Source organism: Carassius carassius, chromosome 47, assembly GCF_963082965.1.
Source record: "Carassius carassius chromosome 47, fCarCar2.1, whole genome shotgun sequence".
NCBI lineage: Eukaryota > Metazoa > Chordata > Actinopteri > Cypriniformes > Cyprinidae > Carassius > Carassius carassius.
Window position 1 is genome coordinate 17,736,090 of NC_081801.1, and position 9,939 is coordinate 17,746,028.

The 9,939-nt window shown below is 36.7% G+C and overlaps 2 pseudogenes; one reads left to right on the forward strand and one right to left on the reverse strand.

Moving 5' to 3' along the window:
* Window positions 1-196: 196 nt before the first annotated feature.
* On the reverse strand, window positions 197-4,978 carry LOC132130325 (sperm-associated antigen 16 protein-like; annotated as a pseudogene).
* Window positions 4,979-6,729: 1,751 nt separating this feature from the next.
* Window positions 6,730-9,642, forward strand: LOC132130326 (aristaless-related homeobox protein-like; annotated as a pseudogene).
* The last annotated feature ends 297 nt before the right edge of the window (window positions 9,643-9,939 follow it).

Genomic DNA, 9,939 nt, shown 5'->3' on the forward strand with positions numbered 1-9,939 from the left:
TCCTTTGAGGCTGACTTCCGGCTTTGCCGCTCATGCTTTATGCTTCCTGGTCTCTGACGTCACCCGCCTATGACGTCTCGCCCTTCCTTTGGACTGATTATACACATTATTCAGAGACATCACGCTGGACGTGTTCCCCAAACGTTCTCGACACAGCGTCTCATTCCTTCGAGGAACCAGGGTTACATACGTAACCTTAGACGATATCCTCCGACTGGATGGAATCATAGTCTGAAAATCATAGCTAAAAAAATTGGAGTCTGTGACCATTATACACTATGCAATTTTCTGTGAATTCTGTCTACTCAAATCTGTAGATTGGTGCTGAATTTTGGCAAGTATCGTCACCTTCCTCAAACTGTAAATCAGGGGAAAATTTGGGCAAAAACCATGTAGTGTAGTACAGGCTTAAGCAGCATGCATGTGTAACATAGAAGGCATGACAACAAAGTAGAGGATCCAAAAGCAAGGCTTTATTAAAAGTGTGGTCAGACAGGCAGGGTCACAAGACCAGCGAACAGCAATATCCAATACACAATAATCAGGGCAGGCAGCAAACAATCAAAAAACAAGGAAACAGTCCAGGGTCACCCTTATGAAAATTAACCATGGTTTTACTACAAATAAAACCAAAAAACCATGGTTACTATAGTTAAACCATGGTAACCACAAATTAACCATGGTTTTGCTAAATTAATCATAGTTTAACCATGGTATTTGTAGTAAATCTGTGGTTATACAAATGGTAGTCAACACGCCAAAAAACCATGGTTTATTACAGTTTTACTATAATAAAACCATGGTTATTTTTCGTAAGGGCAGAAGCAAGGCAGGGGAACAAGGAGAACATGGGAACACTACAAGCTTAACAATTATCAGCATGTTAGAGCAGTGGTTCCCAAACATGTTCCTGGAGGCCCCCCAACACTGCACATTTTGCATCTCTCCTTTGTCTGACACACCCAATCAGGTCTTGGAGTCTCTAATAATGAGCTGATGATCTGAATCAGGTGTGTTTGATTGAGGTTACATGGGGTGGGGGGTGGAGATCATGGGCACTCCAATAGGAAATTGTGACAGTATGTGAGTTTGTAGGTAACTTACCATCAAGGTAAGTAAAGTCAGTTCATTATTTCATAATTAATGAACTTTACACAGTCACTGAACTGAAGTGAACAACTATCTGGAGTTGAATAAGGATACATTGTCCAGCTACTGTTACTCTGCTGGATTTGGCTTTTTTTTTTTCTTTTTTTTTTTTTTGAAGTTTGCATAATTGATTCTGTTATTTTCCTCTTTAATACAAAGCTGCTATGAAAAATCTGTATTGTAAATTAAGCTTAAATAAAGATTTAAAAAATAATAATTAATGGGCTGATTTGGTGTTCATTTATTATCAATTAGGATTGTTATTATTATCAATGTTGAAAACAGTTTTTTTTGCTTAATATTTTTGTGGAAACCGTAATATGTTTTAGGGCTCTTTGATAAACAAAAAGTTTTAAAGAACATGATTTATTTGAAATAATAATTATTTTGTAACGTTATAAATGTCTTACTGTTACTTTTGAATTTAATTAATTTAAATGCATCTTTGCTGAATGTAAGTATTGTTTATTTTTAAATCTTACATAACTCAAACTTTTGAATGGTGGTGTATCACAGTTTTAAACATTTTTCAAAATAACAAATGTTTTTGAGAACTAAATCTGCATATTAGAATGATTTCTGAAAAGTTATGTCCCACTGAAGACTGGAGTAATGACTGCTGAAAATTTAGCTTTGCCATCCAATAAATAAATTAAAAATTATATTCAAATACAAAAGTTATTTATTTATTATTTATTTATTTCACAATATTATTATTATTATTTAACTGTTTTACTCGATTTTTGTAGCATTAGAGACATGTTAACTGTTGTCTACATGAATGATTGTATATGTGTAAATAAATGTTTCACTTATGCTTGTGAATGTAAAGTGCCAATGAACACACACACAAAGAAGTTAAATGTTTTTAAGGAAAATAAGTCTTTCTATATATTGCTTTTAATAATTGTTTAATTTAGTTCTTTAAATCTTATTATAAAATTCTTCCAGAATATAAAGGTTTGTGTACAGGAAACAATGTATTTTTTTAACAAATAAATCTATATTTATCAATAACAAAGTATGTCAGAATGTATTTAAATGCCAATACAAGAGCCTGCCGATAGAAGGTACAACCCGAATTCCGTAAAAGTTGGGACGTTTTTTAAATTTTAATAAAATGAAAACTAAAGGAATTTCAAATCACATGACCAATATTTTATTCACAATAGAACATAGATAACGTAGCAAATGTTTAAACTGAGAAATTTTACACTTTTATCCACTTAATTAGCTCATTTAAAATTGAATGCCTGCTACAGGTCTCAAAAAAGTTGGCACGGGGGCAACAAATGGCTAAAAAAGCAAGCAGTTTTGAAAAGTTTCAGCTGGGAGAACATCTAGTTAATTGATATCAGGTCTGTAACATGATTAGCTATAAAAGCTTTGTCTTAGAGAAGCAGAGTCTCTCAGAAGTAAAGATGGGCAGAGGCTCTCCAATCTGTGAAAGACTGCGTAAAAAAATTGTGGAAACCTTTAAAAACAATGTTCCTCAACGTCAAATTGCAAAGGCTTTGCAAATCTCATCATCTACAGTGCATAACATCATCAAAAGATTCAGAGAAACTGGAGAAATCTCTGTGCGTAAGGGACAAGGCCGGAGACCTTTATTGGATGCCCGTGGTCTTCGGGCTCTCAGACGACACTGCATCACTCATCGGCATGATTGTGTCAATGACATTACTAAATGGGCCCAGGAATACTTTCAGAAACCACTGTCGGTAAACACAATCCGCCGTGCCATCAGCAGATGCCAACTAAAGCTCTATCATGCAAAAAGGAAGCCATATGTGAACATGGTCCAGAAGCGCCGTCGTGTCCTGTGGGCCAAGGCTCATTTAAAATGGACTATTTCAAAGTGGAATAGTGTTTTATGGTCAGACGAGTCCAAATTTGACATTCTTTTTGGAAATCACGGACGCCGTGTCCTCCGGGCTAAAGAGGAGGGAGACCTTCCAGCATGTTATCAGCGTTCAGTTCAAAAGCCAGCATCTCTGATGGTATGGGGGTGCATAAGTGCATACGGTATGGGCAGCTTGCATGTTTTGGAAGGCTCTGTGAATGCTGAAAGGTATATAAAGGTTTTAGAGCAACATATGCTTCCCTCCAAACAACGTCTATTTCAGGGAAGGCCTTGTTTATTTCAGCAGGACAATGCAAAACCACATACTGCAGCTATAACAACAGCATGGCTTCGTCGTAGAAGAGTCCGGGTGCTAACCTGGCCTGCCTGCAGTCCAGATCTTTCACCTATAGAGAACATTTGGCGCATCATTAAACGAAAAATACGTCAAAGACGACCACGAACTCTTCAGCAGCTGGAAATCTATATAAGGCAAGAATGGGACCAAATTCCAACAGCAAAACTCCAGCAACTCATAGCCTCAATGCCCAGACGTCTTCAAACTGTTTTGAAAAGAAAAGGAGATGCTACACCATGGTAAACATGCCCCGTCCCAACTATTTTGAGACCTGTATCAGAAATCAAAATTGAAATGAGCTCATTTTGTGCATAAAATTATAAACTTTCTCAGTTTAAACATTTGCTATGTTATCTATGTTCTATTGTGAATAAAATATTGGCTCATGTGATTTGAAAGTCTTTTAGTTTTCATTTTATTAAAATTTAAAAAACGTCCCAACTTTTCCTGAATTCGGGTTATATTTAATTCCCCTTTTATGATCAAAAATGACACTCTGAACGGCATCTCCATGAGCTCCACCCCATTTGACCACCCCAAAAGAGTCACAAGAAGCAATCGTGTCACCTGTGGCATTGAAAGTTGCGTAGTTGCATGAATGCCCATAGAAAGTCTGGACACACAATCCAGCATGGCCATCCCAAAGAGAGAGGGTCTTGTCTGCTGATCAGGTAAATAGAATGTTTGAGAAGGACAGGAAAATAATGCTGTTCAACGAGTCAATACGTCCATGCAGAGTCCAGCGGCAACGCTCACTATTCAAGTCCCACACTTTAGCCGTGTTAACAAGAGGCCACAAAATCACCATAGGAATGGAAGGAACAGACCCAGGTGGTGTGAATCTGTCCCTCCAAACTGATCACACATTAACCTTGAGCAAAGTCTCACATTTATTGACTGTGGTGTTTCCACTTGTGATCCCCAGGTAATCACCGCTGGGATGGAAACTACAGGATGACAACAAATCAGTATGACCCTTACCAGTCATGATTACCTCTCCCTCTGGTATTCCCCATAATCTCCAAAGCTGGTCATCACTTAAGGAGGCTACTATCATTGTATGGGGGTGGAGAGTGAGGAAGTTCACTGCCATTGAGTGTGCTTTAAAAGACCTGAAGAGAGAGAAGCTGGCTGATTTGGCGTTTAGTGAGGAAAGAGAATTGATTTGCAACAATTAGGGATGGACTCGAGTGCTGGCTGGGAATTCAGATTCTTGTGTTTTTGTTGGGGTCTTTTATAGCATCATTTGATGTAACGTTGTCACGTGACAGATGTGTGCCTTTTTCTGGACTCTTCTTTATTTTTTCTCTTTGATGTAGCATGTTAGAGGATTTTAAAGATCAAGCGAATGTGTGGTACGTAGAGAGATGTCTATGTTCTGAACCTGGCTGACAACTTTGTCTCTCTCCAGACTAACCAGCATCTTCTGACTCACAGCTGCCTACTTCTCATTTAGTTGTCTAAGATCATATGATCATGCTTCTTCAGCTTTTTAGTGTCCTCGATAAACTATTATACTCTTGAACAACATGCTTGTGCTGCATTCTATGGAAGTCCCTCTCTCTTTGAAGTTTTACTATGGTTTCTCCAGCTTTAAATGCAGCCTGTTTATAACAATCAGGTGCCATTTCAGTGGCATCAGTTTGATCCCATTTCAAGTCCTCTTCCTCCTCAGGTATGCGGAGTTCGTTGGCGACAGTCACTTCATTTTATTTATAGTCTTCCTCAGAGTCTTCTGGAATAAAAACTTTCTGGAGGTAATATGGACCATCAACGGCTTCTTTTGCTACCTTGTATCTGGCTGCCATTTTAGACGTCTCTTTGTTGTGCCATAAATGCTGTGTATTGTTTCATGGTGACAATTAGACCATGACCATGTTCCATGTTATTTTTACGTGATTTATTTAAAAATGCACCTATGGATTAAATCATAAAATGTATAAAATCGACACAAAACTAAATTATAGTTTTATCTTAATTAAACATCACAGTAGATGGCACTCATGGACCAGTGGATTTCTTTTTTTCTTTCTTTCTTTCTTTTTCCTTTTTAAATTAAGTTTGTTAGTCAATACAATTGGAAGCCATAAAAGCAATATTGATCATATACTTAAATAAGGGTGGGCATTTGCGCCGTTCATACGGGAAACGTCCAGGCCAGGATTTGTCTGTTTGCACTGTTCAGGTCGATCGTTGTGTGATATTCTAACAGAGCAGGCGGCTCTTTATGCTTTCGAATCGCTCTCGCAACTACTTTGGTGTCTTTTTTGATCGTGAAGTCAAATGAACTAACAAACACATGCGCATATTTGCATCGCCTTGATCGTTCCCTGTAGTTCTCACCTTCTCACACGCAGCCCCACGATTCGTTGATTATGTAGCCTACGTGCATGCTATTGGTAAAACTGCTTTGAATGTTTCAAGCAATATTAATCCTGGCAAGGACGTGTCCCGTATGAACGGCGCAAATGGCCACCCTAATTTTAATATATAGCCTATTCGAAAGTAGCTAATAATAATGGCCTACCTAATAGCTATTATTATTATTATTATTATTGACAGACAAAAGTAGTGGGCTTATGGTTACTATGAAATCTGCTAAATGTTTAAATAAGTTAAGAATTTAAAAAAATGTTAGAATTTTCATACAAAACGACAAGTGGCTATCTTTAAATTGAACGACACAGCCTGAGGAAGAGCCTTTCACCAAAGAACCAATCAGATGCTGTATGAGTTTTGGAAGCTGAAGCATCAGGTCGGCGTGCGCTAAATTTGGCAAGGATCAGTCAGCGAGAGCACCAGGACGCGTGTCCAATGGATCACTGGCTTCTGTAGCCTTCATGAAACCCAGAGATATGAGCAACGAATCAGAGGGGGATAATCCAGACCAAACAAATTGCAAATGTAAATCACCTACTCTGTCCTCGTACTGCATCGACAGCCTTCTAGGAAGGAAAAGTCCCTTAAAAGTTAAAGGTTAGTCGTTTATTCTTTAACTTTGTGTTTTAATTGTTTTTACATATTGTCCACTGGATTGCATTTTTTTTAACTCAACAATAGTTTTCGATAGCTATAAAGTAGGCTACTTCCTTAAATTAGAATTTATTTTAATGGTCTACTTGTTGAACTATCCTTCGTTTAGGCTATTCATTACAGTTTCCGTTTATCAATTACTGCATACTATTTGCTATAATTAATTACAATAACAATTCGCAGTGCTATAGCATAGCCAACTCATTAAATACGAAACAGGCAGATTAGGGAGTAGGTTAAGAGGAGTAGGCTATTCTGTATGAAGTTTAATTCAATTTTCAAAAATCTTATCTTAATTTATCCAGTTGATAATTATATAGATAAATAATTTCTGCTCACACCAGACATGCATCTGCCGCCGAAGTTCCGTCGCCACTTCACCCCGTTGACAGACTCCTCCAGAGACACTCACACAGACGAAAATGAAGCAGCGGGCCCAAGACTGCTACACACTGCTTGTGGAAAATTAAAAATTACAGAGGCCTCGGTAGTAAACATCAGTCGTGCGAGAACGTATCAGAATCATTCTTCTCTACAGTCCTTTAGAGATGCATCCAGTCCCCCGCCAAGACCGGAGGAGGAAGAAACCAACAATGAAAGACAATGTAGAGAGACTACTGTGTCTCAGGATATAATGAGACTGCAAGAAACACATGCATATTTGAAGAACAGTGAGGAAACTACTTTATCAGCGGGAAGTGACACTGAAGATGGGATGTTAAAACGAAAACAGAGGAGATCAGCTTGAGGAGCTGGAAAGAGCTTTTAAAAAAACTCACTATCCAGATGTTTTCACAAGGTAACGCAACACCAGGCACAACTTATAGACGATTTTTCTTTAATATTATGCACAAAAAAAGCAAAAAAAAAAAAGAAGAAGAAAAAAAGCGATTCGTTGATGGTTGGGAGGCACCATCCGTCACATATTAAAGACAACACCATAATTTTCAGTACTGCTAGTATATTAAAATATATAATATGAAAATTGAATAGGCTTATATAAAATAAATTAAAAACCTACAAAAATCATTTAGATTTTATCTGTTGCCTTTATTTTTAATTTATTTTTACTTAATTTTAAGCCCAGAAATTATTTTTTGTCACTTCTTTTCGTAACATTAACAGTTTCAATAGCACAGGACCTGTTAGAATTTTTATATTTGTCACGAATAAATAAATATATTTTTTAATTTTAGTAAAATTAATTGTCAATCTTAGTAAAATCTGGATATACACACCTAGGCTACAACTTGTTTTTTCTCTCTAATTTAAGGGAGGAATTAGCTATGAGACTTGATCTTACAGAAGCAGAGTGCAAGTAAGTCACTTTCTTATTAATTTCACCCTTTTCAACATTCACTATTAATCTGTTCACTTTCACTGTTCACGACTGGGCACAGTGATACCTCAACAAGAATTAAGCATAAAAAATCACATCAATGAATGGGTTGACTGTTCCTTTAGGATAATATCAGAGATGCAAAAATATATAAAATTAGTTTATTTCTAGTAATACCCAACATTATTCTATTTAAGAATAGTCTATAAAAGATTCCTTAATTTGTCTGGTAACTCTAGCAGTATTTGGAGTAACGCATTACAAGTAATGCGAGTTAGGTAATCAGATTACTTATTTCAATTAACTAATAAAGTACCGCATTACTTTTTAATTTACAAGAAAATATCTGAGTTACATTTTCAAAAAGGTAACGCCAGTTACTTTTGTTTTCCGATTTATTGACTGATAAGTCTCTTGTCCCCATATTGGGAGAAATCAGAAGTATGGAAGCGTTGTATGCGCTGTATGTGAATGTGCAATAATTCATCCTATATACTCACACACACACACACACACAAAATTTGTATTCATCAAAATAAATTCAAAATGAAATTCAAACTCAGAAAATCAAGCAAACCTGCAATTATTCAAATATGTTAAATAACACAAATGTATCTAATCCCGTTTTATTAACTAATGTTTTTGCTGCTGACCTTTATTGATCCAGTTCAACCATACTGAAAAAGCAAAAATGACTATAGATAAACTAACAGTTGTGCTTCATTGTTTTTATTATTATTATTATTATTCCTGAAGAGTGTTGAAACTGCTTCTCCTGTGTTCTACTGTACAGACGTGAATTTACTTTTCTTTCAGCCTGAGAATTATTCATTACACTTTTTGGTGTGACAGGGCTTTTATATTTGCTATAAATAGATCTTCTTATATTAAAAACAATCAAGCCATGCTCATCTTTAAAAAGTAACGTTAAAGTAACTCAAAAGTAATGTAACACATTACTTTCCATAAAAATTTTCCAAAAAAGTTTTTTAGAGAGTAACGCAATATTGTAATGCATTACTTTTAAAAGTAACTTTCCCCAATACTGACTAAGGGGGAAAAATAGCTTGGTGTGACAATATTTCTTTACTAAATGTACAATAAAAAAAAAAATCAACAACAACAACTCGTAACTACTTGTAATTGACAAAAGCATCGTTTCCTCTCAAGGTCTGGTTTCAGAATCGACGAGCAAAATGGAGGAAAAGGGAAAAAGCGGGGGTCCAGTCACACACTCTGAGCCTACACTATACTGGAACCCCCTCTGCTCCACAGTCCTTGTGTCATTACCTGAGTGGGAATACATTTGTCCCAAATCCACATTCAGCTATTGATTCATCTTGGCCTGCCCCCCTACAAAGACTGGCTCAGCCTCCCCTAAACCCTGCCTCCCCTTATGGCTTCAGTGCTCTCTTAGGGGTGGCCATGTTTAGACATCCTGCTTTCATTAACCCTGCTTTTGGAAGGTGAGGTTCATCTGCATATTCAACAAAAACCATTGTTCATTTATCTTTACCTTATACATACCTTTCACACTTCATAATGGTTATAATATATTTTGTTACATTTCTCATCAGACTTTTTACAAGCTTAGGTCCAATGGGACTGCAAAGGACACCCCTTCCTGCCATTGAGGGTCCAATTTAACGCTCTCACCTCACCAACAACCTTCTCTCCTCTTCACCACCCTTACCTTACTCCCCAACAATGAACTTCCATGCTTCCAGTATAGCAGCATTGCGTCTCAAAGCAAAGGAGCATTCTGCTCAGCTGACTCACATCACAGCTGCTGGAACGGCTGGAAAAGAGGAGAGCTAAGACTCACTCTCAAATGAGAGATGGCAAAAGACCAAAGTCAAGCAGAAGCACTGATAACTAGAAATTTATTAATAGATACATTAATAAACACATTAAGTTTTCAGTCTTGTGGAAGTTAAGCATTAGCAGTCTAAAGCTTTTTTCAGTTGTTTATTGTTGGTTGCTAAATAGGGCTGAATGTTTTTTTTTTTTAATTAGTGAATGATAAGATAATAATGAATTTCATCCTGTTTTGCATTAGTAAATTGATACAACAACCAACAAACAGCCATACATGAACAAATCAATGGTACATGCTGCTTTAATCTGTTGCAAATTGAACACTTTTTTGTTCTGTTGTTCTGTAACAGTTAAAGGGATGTTTTACTCTACATGTATTTATTCTGCATCATACAGTAT